The following is a 14,369-nucleotide window of genomic DNA, read 5'->3' as shown; positions in this document are numbered from 1 at the left end:
CAGATGTGTTTAGAATTGATGTGTTTGGTTTTTTTGTTACTTTCAGTTCAGAGAGGGTTAACCCACTTTTGAAGATAAATAATTTTCAGTGTAACTCTATAAAAAGAAAAAAAGGAAGCAATGTAATTAAAATTCACTATAGAGATATTTTCAATAAGGAGGAATTCATTTATATTTGGTATATAAATAATAAGTTAAATCCATTTTTAAAAGAAAGGCGTGGAAGGTTTCCTTAAGATTGTTTTATGCATGGTCAGTTCAATTATAATAAAAATATGTATTATACTTTAAAAAGTGTTAACTATATTTGGTATTATTTTATTAGAGAATGTTGTAGTGCTTAATTCTCAGATTAAATTCTAGGAACCTAGATCACTTTTTAGCTCTGCCTTTTGTTCATGCACTGGCTATAATGAGACCACTACAGTGGTGCCATTGTTTTTGATTTCTTCTTTTACTCTACTAGGTTGGCATTTAAATGCTCTTGTATTCCTGAGACACACAGGGATTAATTATAGGGATTGCATTCTCTTTTCTATAGTCAGACACATAGATTAGAAAGTCCTCTTAAATTGATATACACCTCCCATCTCAATTCCAGATTCTAGTAAAGCTAATTATCCAATCTTGACATCTGCGAAGAGAGATGTATGTCCTGAAAGCAATCTGCATAAAACTGATCTTTGCCGCTACTAAGAATTGTGTGTCCTGGGAGTTTCAAGATCTCTGAACTTCCAGGACAATGTGTGTTAGTCATAAATTGTCAGGTTCGGTTCCAGTTCTCTTCTCATATTGGTATGTAGGACTTGGAAATATTTACAGCATTCTGAGGGTGCTGAGTGGTCCTGAGGTATATTCTTATAGATTACTACAGTACTTAAGGATGAACTGGAGGATGCTTTTAAAGATAGCATGAATTGGTTGTTGCTTTGTTTTCATAGGCCATTCCTTAAGAGTCTATATTGCCACCAAATAAATATCATATCAGCTCCAGTTCCAATGATTTTCCTCACATGCAATAGATACTTTGAGTTTTTATTTTTTATTTTTCTGGTCCCACCTGAATGGCAGAGAGTAGAGGAATTTTTGTTTGTTTGTTTTCAGAGAACATTTATTTTAATATTATAAAAGAAGTCTCTTCTTCCAATGGAAAAAAAAAAAAGAGCCAAGGAATTAATATAATGTGTCCTTTATTTGTTACATGCAAGAATAAGATTTTGCCAGAAGAAGATGACATATTGAATTGATTTTCTTTTTCTAAAAAATATTTCAAATCAATTTTGAAACAGAAAGTTATCTATCTGATAAATTTTACTATCAGTTTGCATCCCAAATCACCAGCTTTCTTGTCCCTTGTGTTACCACAGGGATTTAAAAAATTGCCATAGGGGTTTCAAGGGCCAGTGATTTGGCAAGTGTTCTGCCATACTGCATGTGCAGATCATGGGTATGCTGCTACTCATGACAGAAAATTAATAAGCCATCCTAATGACCCTCTGATTTTCCCTGTTCAAGCAGCTGATTCAATCCTCAACAGCTATAATTAAACAGAGCAATCTGTCAAGGAAGATAGCTATTCTTGTTAATTCTATAAACCACCATGTTGGCTTTTCCTATTGTGATCTGCAGCTGATACACAATCTTGAAATCTTTTGCCAAAACAAATGGCCAGGGGATAAAACTCTAAAGAAGCATTCTGTAGAATGAAGCTGAAGATGCTGGTGAACTATAGCATCACCTCACTATTTTCAGTTTTGCAACAGGCTGTCCTGGGACAAATACAATAGTGTGTGTAAGTAAAACAATAAAATTAAAATTGGAAACAAAGCAGAACAAAAACAAAAACAACAATCCTGGCATAATGTTGTCTTCTGTAACTGATAGATCAGCTGGAAGTTACTCTTTTATAATGCTGGGGACAGATGCTTTAGCAATTTGTTTTCTTGAAAACTATTATGATGTACATCAAATTCTGTTGCTAAATGAAGACTTCCTATTCTTGGTGCTTTCTCAGCTTCCCTTCTTACTGGATTGCAGCCCTCACTTATAGTCCATTTTAGTCAGGCAGCTTCTCCATATCTCCTCCATGAGAACCAATTTATATGAAATGCAGAAATAGTTCAATCCAGTAACAGGACCAAGTTTTTGTGCATATTTCTTAATATATAACAAAACACTATATAGTACAGTTACTATGAAATGTTTGTGATTGGTTCAGGGTGGATAAATAGCACTGGAAATCAGAAGGAACCTCAGTCTCTCCAAGTAAGATAACTTCTAAGAATTCACACACTGGATATATAAATAAATTGCTGAGTTGAGTTTGCAGTTAATGATTTTATGATATCCCTGTGTTTCTGACTGAGGGTGTCACAAATAAAATGAGAATTATAAAACCTGCCTCTTTCTGAGTTCACATAGTTTTAAGAATATGAAATTACTGGGGTGCCTGGGTGGCTCAGTCGGCTAAGTGTCTGCCTTCAGCTCAGGTCATGATCCATGATCCTGGAGCCCCAGAATTAAGGCCCACATTGGGTTCCCTGCTCAACAGGGAATCTGCTTCTCCTTCTGCCTCTCACCCTGCTCGTGTTTTCTCTCTCTCTCATTCTCAAATAAATAGATGAATAAGTAAAATCTAAAAAAAAAAGAATATGAAATTAATATTTCTATTAATTCATATAGGTTGAGTTAATTTCCATTGCTATTTTCCTTCTTACCCTTCCTTCTCCATGATATTTCAGCTTCCATGTGATGACAAATGGAGTGTCATTCAGTCTCCCTCTTTCCTTCTACTACCATTGTTTACCATCTAACTACATTTACTTTTGGCTCTCTTTAAAATAAAGAGAAGCAGGCAATTATTCAATATAGAAAGATACTCCACATCTTTTGAAAGATTAAAACTCACAAGCAGAAACTCCATACATTTCTCTTTATCTAAGCAAAAGATTTTTGCTTAATTTCTGTGAAAAATCAGGACTTCTTGCCTTGTCCAATTTTAGGGACAAAACATATTATTAAGGACACTCCATTATAAGAAAAGAAAACTGGCCCTCTAAATAAAAATATATGTATTTCATATGTTTTCACTAGCAATGTAACTGAATAGAAAAATCAATTTTAATGAACATTTTCTGGGCATTTTGGGGTCATTTTGATTGCACTTTGTTTGTTAAAGCTAGAAAGAAATGTTGGCAGACACAAAGTGATGCATAAATTCATTTTTCATAAATAATTTTAGAAATGCTGCATATACTTTCATCTTTAGTAAGATAAATTCCCCATAAAACAATTTCATACTATCTGGTATCCTGACTGTCCAAGCAATAGATTTGTATGAGTAGTGAGTGGCTTATTAGTTATGTCAGTGTGAACTTTAATGTTTCTTAAGTATTCCAGATGAAAATAATTTTTTTTAGATAAATTTCTCCAGAGGGGAAAAATATGTAGGAAACACTTTGAAAATTGCATGTATACAGGATCTGTTTAAAATCCAAAATTGAGGCTCTTACATTGCTCTCTATGACCTTTTGAACAAACACCAAAAATGAGGATACTGCAACATTCAAAACCATAATCAACACAAGTGGCTTACTTGTTTTTCTATATCTTCAGTTATGTTTCAAGTTGTTTTCATCATTTTTAGACAATCTCTTCTTTCATTGCTCCAATTTGTGCTCATTGTTATGTTATTAATCACTTAAAATTACTCTTTACACTTGATGGTAACCACAAAGCAAAAACTTGCAGTAGATACACAGATGACAAAGAGAAGGGAATGAAAAACATACTGCTATGGAAAATCATCAGTTCACAAAGGAAAAGAGAGGAAGAAAGGAACAAGGGAACTACAAAACAGCTGAAAAACAATTAATAAGATGGCACTAGTAAGTCCTTACCCGTAATTAATTGGTCTACATGTGAATGATTAAATTACCCAATCAAAGACATAGAATGGATGAGTGGATTAAAAAAAAAAAAAAAAAGACCCAACTATGGGCAGCCTGCAGAAAACTCCCTTCAACTAAGGACACATGTAGGCTCAACGTGAAGGGATGGAAAAAGACATTCCATTGCCAGTGAAAATCAAAAGAGAACAGGGATAGCTATATTTATATCAGACAAAATAGCCTCTAACTCAAAAGCTGTCACAAGAGATAAGGCTTTATAAAAATAAAGGGGTCAATTTGCTGAGATGACATGACAACCATAAACATATATATGCACCCAACATTTGAGCACCTAACTATATTACAGAAATACTCAAAGATCTGAAGGGAAAAATAGAAAATACCAGAATAGTAGGGTGTTTCAATACTCCACTTGCAACAATGGATAAATCATCCGGGCAGAAAACCAATAAGGAAATAAAGACTTGGATTATATTTTATTATTTTTTTAATAAGCTGTATGCCCAATATGGGGCTTGAACTCACAACCCTGAGACCAAGGGTAACATCTCTACTGACGGAGCCATCCAGGCACTGCTATGAACTATATTTTAGACCAAAAGAGACCTAACAGACATGTATAAAATATTACATCCCAAAGAAACAATACAAATATTTTTCTCAGGCACACATGGAACTTCTCCAAGATATGTCATATGTTAGGTCACAAATCATGTCTTAGCAAATTTAAGAAGATTGAAATCATACCAAGTATCTTTTCTGACCATAATGACATGAAGTAGAAATCAAATAACAGGAGGAAACATGAAAAAATCATAAATATGTGAAAATTAAATACACTCCTGACCAACCAAGGGGTCTAAAAAGAAATCAAAAGGGAAATCAGAACATATCTTGAAACAAATGAGTAGAAACACAACATACCAAAATCGATGGAATTTACAAAAGTATTCTAATAGGGAAGTTCACAGCAATAAACACCTACATTAGGAAAAAAAAATCTCAAGGAACTAGAAAAGTAGGAAGGAGCTCTTCAAGGAACTAGAGAAAAGGACAAACTAATCTGAAATTTAGCAGAAGAAAGGAAATAAGAAAGATTGGAAGAAAAATAAATAAAATAGAGACCAGAAAGAAAAAAATCAGAAAAGACAGACGAAGCTTAGAGCTGTTTTTTTAAAAGATAAACAAAATTGACCAAGCTATAGCTAACAAAGAAAAAGTGAAGAGTCAGAACAAAAGTCAGAAATAAAAGAAATATTACAAGTAACCAAGATGCAAAGGATCATGAAAGACTACTCTGAACAAATACATGCCAATAAGTTGGAAAACCTACAAGAAATGAGTAAGCTTGTAGAAACCTACAACCTACCAAGACTGACTCATGAAGAAATTGAAAATAATTGCACAGACCAAATGATTAAGGAGAATAAATTAGAATAAAAATCCTTCAAAGTAAAGTCCAAGACCAGATGGTTTTTCATTGGTGAATTATATCAGAATTGTAAAGAATTAACATATTTCTTCATAAATTCTTCTAAAAAGTTGATATATCTAATAAAAATCTTCTACACAGCAAAAGAAGCAATCAACAAAATGAAATGGAAACTTATGTAATGGGAGAAAATATTTCCAAACCATGTAGTCAAAATATATAAGGAATTCATACAACTCAACAGCAGAAAATAAAGCAATCCAATTAAAAATTGGAAGATTACTTGAATAGAATTTTTTTTTCCAGAGAAGATATATAAATGGTCTATAGGTACATGAAAAGATACTCAATATCACTAATTATCAGGGAAATGAAAATCAAAATCACAATGAACTATCACCTCATACTCGTTAGAAAAGCTATCATCAAAAAGGCACAAGATAAGTTAGATGAGGATGTGAAGAAAAGCAAAACTTGTGCACTGTTGGTGGGGATACAAATTGTTCAGCCACTATGGGAAACAATAGAGAGGTTACTCAAAAAAATAAAAATAGAACTATTACCTGATCCATCAATTTCACTTCTGGGTATATATCCAAAGGAAATGACAGCAGAATTTTGAAGAGATATTTTCTCCCATGTTAATTGCAGAATAATCACAGTAGTCAAGGCATAGAAACAACCTAAGTGTTTTCTATGGATAAATGGATAAAGAAGATATGGTATACACATACAAAAGAATATTATTCAGCCATTAAAAAGAAAGAAATCCTGCTATTTGCATCACTATGAATGGAAATTAAAGGCATTTTGCTAAGTGAAATAAGACAGAAAATAGAGAAATACTGGATCATCTCACTTATGTGTGGGTTTTTTTGGTTTTTGTTTTTTATTTTTTTTTTCTGTTTGTTTGTTTGTTTTTGTTTTTCTAACAGAAACTGAGTAGAATGGTGGTTCCCAGAGGCTGGTGTTGGCAGAAATGGGGTGATGTTGGTCAAAATGTACACATTTCCATTTATAAGATGGATAAATTATAGGGACCTAATGTATGGCCTGGTGACTGTAGTACAGTTAACTACTTTCAAATACCTGAAAGCTGCTAAGAGGGTAAATTTTAAATGTATACATATACCTAATTGTAATTATGTTAGGTGATGAAGGTATTATCACCTTATGTTAGGTGATGAAGGTATAATCGTATTGTGGTACAATTTCACAATTGATGCATATATCAAATTGTCAACTTGCAGACCTTACATAATAATATTATATGTCAATTTTATCTCAAAATAGTGAAAAGAAAAAAATTTCAATTATAAAATAAATAAAGTTACCACCTAAAGTAATTTTTGATATGTTCACTTAAAAAAAAAACTATTCTTTTAAAACTTAAGTTGGTGTGGAACTTCAGAAAATGGACGAAAAGGCTATAAGACCAGCTGGAGCAGATTTGGCACAAGAACACAGGTATCTTAGGAATTTAGACAGCTATTGATTTCCCAACTACTTCCTCCAATTCTTGAATTATTTGGTTCTATAAAAGGAATATTAGGAAAAACAGTCCATTTCACTAGTTCATGTCATGTGCCTCTCCCTGGGCTTGGGATGGAAAGGTAACTCAAATATGAAGTTTACCATATTTTGACAAAATGAAATTAGAAAAGAGGTGTGATGGGTGATATAAGGGGTCTGTGAGCAATATTCTGTTTTTTTTTAATTTTTTAATAAATATATAATGTATCATTAGCCCAGGGGTACGGGTCTGTGAATTGCCAGGTTTACACACTTCACAGCACTCACAATCACATACCCTCCCCAATGTCCATAACCCTACACCCTCTTTTTTGAGGTGTTGAGTTTAAAATGTCAGATTAAAACACCTAAGAAAAAACACTTTTTGCTTGTAAGGGTGAGAAATCTTTTTCTATTCATTTCTCCATTGGTAGAGCATTAAGCCTAGAGAAGACAAAATCCTTTCACATTACTCTCAACAAGAATCAGCAAAATACTCCTCAAAATGCTTTGGTTGTATGTAGAATGTTTTACTATTTACAAAACATTTAGCATCTATTGTTTAAGTTCTGTAGCAACTATAAGTTTAGGAGTAACGGCATTTTGTTTTGTTTTGTTTAATTTTATAGTTGAAGATGACTTGAAAATCAGCAAAACACATGAAGTGTGGTAAGGGCAAACTAAGGAGCAGGAAAAACACCTTCTCCTTTCCACAGCAGTAGGAAAAAAAGTAGCATAGAAGTCTCTTAGATACATGGCACTGTGATCCTTTTTCTTAGTCCATGAAGTTCTTGGCCAGAGTTCATTTAATTAACTCTCTTCTGTGCTTGATAAATTGTGTAGTCTTTCAGCAACTTTACATTTTGTATAATATTCAGTTAAAGTATGTTCCTGGGGAATATTTTCCATGTGTGAACGCTTGAGTCAATACTCATCATGCTGTTGTGAAAATGTAAATACAGTTGACTCTTGAACAGTTTGGGGGTTAGAGGTGTCAACCCTTGCACAGTTGAAAATTCACGTATAACTTTTGACTCCCAAAAGACTTAAATTAACTACTAATAGCGCACTATTGCCCGGAAACCTTACTCATAACAGAGCCAATTAACATATTTTGAATGTTATCTTTATCATATGCTGTATTCTTACAATAAAATTAGCTAACAAAAGAGACTGTTGTTAAGAAAATCATAAGGAAAAGAAAATACATTTACGGTATTGTACTGTGCTGTATTTATTAAAAAAAAAAATCTGCTTATAAGTGGACCAATGCAGCTCCAACCCATGTTGTTCAAGAGTCAACTGTAATTCCAGATGTCAGGCCCAAACTCAGATGCAATTATTTACCTTTCATTTATTAAATGAGAAAATCTTCCTGTAATGTAGAACTGACATTAAAACACTTACCAACATTCATAGAAAACTCATTTTACATTGATCCTACATAATATAGGACTAAATATATAACTTTTCAGTATATATGGAACAGATTTTGTGTGGAGAAACTATCTTTCTGATGATAAAGTCCAGTTTAATTTTAAAGATTATTATCTTCATCTTTGAAAATACTTTATGCCTTATTCCAATCCATTTCCCTCCTTCCTCAAAAGTAGGCATTGTCCTAAATTTCGCATATTTTATTCTTTATTTTTCCTTATTGTATTACTATATAGAGTAATATTTAATATTATCACATGTTAGTATTCCTATACACTTTTTATATCTGCATGTTTTTCACCTTATAAAAGAGTCATAATGCATTTAATCTTTAAAACACTTTTTTTCCTCTGAATATTTTGAGATTTTTTTACTTCATGGGGTTTACATTTATAGTTGTTAATTTTTACTGGTAGCTAGTATTACATTGTGTGAAGGTACTAATTCTTTATCCTTTGTCTGTAGTTGTTTGCTAATACAAAGAGGGGTATTATGGACATTTTTTGTATATGTCTCCTGTTGCACATATCAGTAGCTCTTCTAAGACAAATTCCTAGGGGTATATTTGCTGATTTCATGGATATGCACATCTTCATATTTACTTGAAAAAGTCTATCATAATTTGTGTTCCTAAAAAGCGGACTGTGAGACAAAGAATCCATTGCAAGTAGTTTATCTGGGAAGTGACTCAGAAAGAATTGAAATAAGAAAGCAGCCAGTAAAAGATTAATTTTTAAGCAAGCTGACCATCATGGGCAACTGGTGCTTAATTCTGCTGAGAAGCTATGATAACTGGTATAGAATGTGGTTGGATCTCAGAGTGATCCAGCCGTTAAGTGTGAGGGAGCTGGTTGAGGGCTGCTCCTAGAGCCCTGAATTCTCTAGCACTTCTGGCCTGCCCTGCAGGCACTCTATGCATGCCTGGGGGTAAGTGTGAGCAGAGAAAAGACTCTGAAATATAAACGTGGAGATGTTGGCAGCTGAGCACCTGGCTTACTTACACTCTAATGGTGAAGCCAAGGAAAACAGCACATCTGCTATATGTTACTCTTCACTTTCTCCAAAGCATTGTATGGATTTACATAGCTACCAACATGTTAAAAATATTCAGGTTATGCCATGTTATGACTGATGTTTGATATGATCAGCCTTTTTTTCTATTCAGTCTGTAGAAATGAAATGGAATCTAATTCCTTAATTTCCATCATCACATAAAGTTCTACTGTACAGCACTAATACAGACGTTTTCAAGGAGGTTTTCTGTGAAGGGAAGGAAAGCAGTGGGCCGTCAAGAGAAAAAGATGTGAAGATTTTTATTTAAAGTACAAACAAACAGGGGCACCTAAGTGGCTTAAGGTTAAGCATCTGACATGATTTCAGCTGAGATCCTATCTCAGGGTCCTGGATGGAGCCGCCATCAGGCTCTGGCTTCAGCAGGGTGTCTGCTTGGGATTCTCCCTCTCCCTCTCTGTCTACCCCTCCCCACTAAAATAAATAAATAAATCTTTAAAAAAATAAAGTAGAGACAAACAATAGTATATCTGTGTGCTATGAAGAATGACCTAGTAAAATAGGAGCATTTATGATGCATACAACACAGAAGTTTTAGTGACAAGTTTCCCTTTATGTATTAAAAAGGGGGTCTCTAGTGCATTAGCAGAGATTTTTGTTCTTAGCTAGGAGCACAGACAACTCACCCTTAAAAATGGGAGGACATTCCCTAGTTAAGTTATCCGTGTCTTGATTTGTCATTTTGGGAAAGATTTTAACTATAAAATAAATTTTAACAAATTTAAGGTTACCTAAGCCATCTATCTCTTCTTGAGTGAGCTTTGCTGGTTTGTCTCTTTTAAGGAATTTTCTGCCAATACAGACATGTGGTGCTATTCAGCTGCAGCTGATAATCTTACACATTTTGCTACATTGTTTTCATTTTCATTCAGTACAAAGTTCTTTTTAATTTTAATTTCTTTTTGACCCATGTCTATTTAGAAATGTGTTGTTTCCAAATATTTGAGTAGTTCCAGAGATCCTTCCATTATCAATTTTATTACTAGTCCTGGTTTTGCTTAGAGAATTAATTTGTATGATTTGAATGCTTTGAAATTACTGAGTCTTTGCTAGTGGCCTAACATATGGTCTGTCCTGATAAATGTCTTGTGCCCACTTAAAAAGATTGTGTATTCTATTTCAGGGAATGTCTACACAAAGCCTGATTAAATTAGGTTCATTGAAAGCGTGGTTCAAATCTTCTGTATCTTAATTTTCTGTTTATTATTTCTGTCAGTTATTGAGATAGTGTTGAAATCTGACTATAATCAGAGTTCATTTATTTCTCCCTCCAATTCTAACAGTTGTTGCTTTGTGCATTTTGAGGATATTCTGTTATATCTTTAAATGTTTAATATTATGATGTCTTCTAGATGAAATGATCCCTTTATAGTTAGGAAATGACTCTCTATATTATTAATACAAATTTTTTGCTCTGAAATTATGTTATATAATACCAAAATAGCTACTCCAGCTATTTTGATCACAGATTACTGTTAACACAAATTATTTACATATATATACACATATATACATATGTGTGTGTATATGTATACATATATATATATATATTCATTCCATTATTTTAATTAGTTGTGGGAAATCAAAATTTCCCTGCATTTCTCAGTATTCCTAAGCCAGGGAAATTTATATGCTATAATAAAGCATGTTTCCTTTCCTTTCCCCAGAAATATTTGCTCTTTACAGGGCATGTGTATCAAACCTGTGTCCATTTGCTTTCTTCGTGGTGGAAACATTTGCTCCCATTCAGAAGATCAAAAAACAAAGAAACCCACTCATTCTCAAAAAACACACAGACACACACAGACACACACGCAAATACCCCTTCCGTTATCTCCCCTGTAACCAAAAGTTTACGTTCCAGGTGACTGGGTTAAGGGACAAGTTTTGAAAATAACATCCATAGGGATGTAGGGACATATTTCCCTCTGTGCTTACCTCGAAAGAGTGATAAAACTGTGTTGTAAACCTAGAAGATGATTGTCTTATCTTCCCCTTAGAGGCATTTATTTAAATTACAAAGGGTAAGACCCCAGGATCTATAATAGGGAGCAAAGCCTTCTTTGGTTTCATCAGGAGGGAGAGGTGTGAACAGTTGCCCTTCTATCAGAGAGTCATATTTGTTTATCTATTATTTCCTATAGTTAAATTCTACCATAAAAGTAAGATTATTCCTCTGGCTCTCATCAGATCACCTTCATGATACTAGGCTTGGAGGATCAGTTTAATAAAGATGTGTTCTTTGACTCAGATACCTACAGTTTCTGCCAGTATCTACCTATCATCTCTTACCTATCAATCTATCTATCATCTATCATCTACCTATCATCTATCATCTACCTATCTATCATCTATCATCTATCTATCATTTTTCATCTACCAGGTATATAATTTTGCAAATATAGTAACATCTCAGTCCCTTCACAACTTTTGATTTAAAATTAATCTGTTTCTTTCTGTTTAATGGGGCATTCTAACACGCAGCATATAGTTGAGTTTTGCTTTTTCACCTAATCTGAAAATCACTGATTATACCATCAACATGATATCATTTTTTTGCAGCCTAAAGCTCTTTGATGAAACTTTTAAAAATTTTTTAAAATAATGCAGGTCTACTAGTGTTAAATTTCTTTAGCATTTTTATGTGTGAAAGTATTTATTTTATCTTCGTTTTGAAAAGTATTTCTTCATGTAATAAAATTATAAATTGACAGATTTCTCTCAGTTTTTTAAAGATGGTGCTCCAGTATCTACTATTTACCTTTTTGTTTCCTGACAAAACACTGTTGTCACCCTCATCTGTGTTCTCTGAATGTAGTATATATTTTTTCTTCAACTTCTATTAACATGACATCTTTTTCTCTGATTTTAAGCATTTTGCTTATGACGTAACTTAAGTAATTTCCTTCCTGTTTCTTGTACTTGGGGTTTGTTGAGCTTCTTTATTTGTGGCTTTATAGTTTTTTTTTTTTTTTTTTTTAATTTGGGGGAAACATCTGCCATAAGTTTTTTACATTTTTTATCATTCCCCCCTTTTTTTTTTTTTTTGGTCTTGCCTGCCTTTTAAGGGAGTTCTATTACTTATACATTACACTGCTTGATATTGCCACACAACTCACTGATACTCTATTCACTTTTTTTCCAATTTTGCTTTTTTTCACTATGTTTTGTCTTGGGCAGTGACTAGTCATATGTGTTCAGGTTCACTAAGCCTTTTGTTTTTTTCTGAAATATCTTATCTGCTGTCAGTACATGGAAAAAATTTGTTTTCTCTCAGATATTGTAGTTTTCATCAGTGCAAGTTGGAATAGGGTCCTTTTTAAAATATCTATTTTTCTCTTTAGTCTTAAATTTTTCCTCTAGCTTCTTAAGCATATAGCATGCATTCATAGTAACTCTTTGTAGGTCTTTGTCTACTAATCCCATCATTTGTATCCTTCTGGATCTGTTCCAATTGATTGGTTCTTCTCACGTGGCTTGCATTTTCTTGCTTATTTGAGTTCCCGATAATTTTTTTTGATGATAATAAATAATTTGTTTTGTGCATAATATGTAACAGGTGCAGTGATTTTTCATCCTAACAAATCAGTGGGATAAATATTTAGCTCTAATTTGCATGCAGAGACTGCAACATAAGTTATCTAGTCTTTTTTAAAGATCATAAACATTATAACAAGTATTTTTTGGGATTTGAACAAGTGTTTTGGAGGGATTTTCCCATGCTTTTTCTATTATGCTGCATTGTCTCTTTAAATGAACAATTAACAAATGTAAATGAAAAAAATAATAAAGATAATGTTACCTGCCTAAAGAATCTTGTTTTTAGAACACCAAAAATGGTTTCTTTTTCTAATTTTACTTTACCTAAATTCAAGTTAGTTAACATGTAGCATATTATTAGTTTCAGGAGTAGAATTTTGTGATTCATTAGTTACACATAACACCCTCTTACACTGTTGGTGGGAATGCAAACTGGTGCAACCACTCTGGAAAACAAAATAGAGGTTCCTCAAAAAGTTAAAAATAAATTTATGCTGAGATCAAGCAATCTCACTACTAGGTATTTACCCAAAGGTACAAAAATACTGATTCAAAGGGACATATGAGCCCCAATGTTTAAAGCAGCAATGTTCACAATAGCCAAAATATGAAAAGAGCCCAGATGTCCATCAACAGATGAATGGGTAAAGAAGATTCGGTATATGGATACAATGGATTACTACTTGACCATCAAAAAAGAAGGAAATCTTTCCATTTGCAACGACATGGGCAGAAAGAAAGAGTATTATGTTAAGCAAATGTCAGTCAGAGAAAGAAAAGACCATATGATTTAATTCATATGTGGATTTTAAGAACCAAAACAGATGAACATAGGGGAAGAGAAGGAAAAACAAAATAACATAAAAACAGAGGGAGGGGAGCAAATCACAAGAGACTCTTAGCTATAGGGAACAAATAGGGTTGCTGGAGGGGAGGTAGGTGGGGGATGAGGTAATTGGGGTATGACCATTAAGGAGGGCAGTTGATGGAATGAGCATTGGGTGCATTCCCAAAAATTTCTGATTGAATGCAGAGCAATAGAAAACTTATTGATACTGGATTATTTTTATCCTAATAAATGCTCTTAACCTATATTCTAGTATGCAGTTAAGTTACTCAGAAACAGTCTGGTCATTGCAGGTCTTGTTTTTAACATTGTGAGGTGAAGTAAGAGCAGCAGGTAGTTGAGTACCAATTTTCCTTGTTGCTAAGGCACAAATCTTCTGAGTATTCTACGCAATGCTCTATAAGTGTTTCCAGTTTGATTTGTGGGAAGTGGTGTTATTTCTAGCTCTCTGTTAGTTCTGCAGACTTTATTGATTGTGAGTGATTCTTTCCTTGGGTGGTAGTTTCCTCAAATCCATAGATGTATTAGTACTCAGCCAAGGACTCCAGGGGGCTGCTGTGCAGATTTCCAGAGTCCTCTATCTATGCAACTCATTCTTTATATTCTATCCTGTGAACTC

Source organism: Lontra canadensis, unplaced genomic scaffold, assembly GCF_010015895.1.
Source record: "Lontra canadensis isolate GAN:19392208 unplaced genomic scaffold, GSC_riverotter_1.0 scaffold42, whole genome shotgun sequence".
Lineage (NCBI taxonomy): Eukaryota > Metazoa > Chordata > Mammalia > Carnivora > Mustelidae > Lontra > Lontra canadensis.
This window is presented reverse-complemented; position numbering follows the sequence as displayed.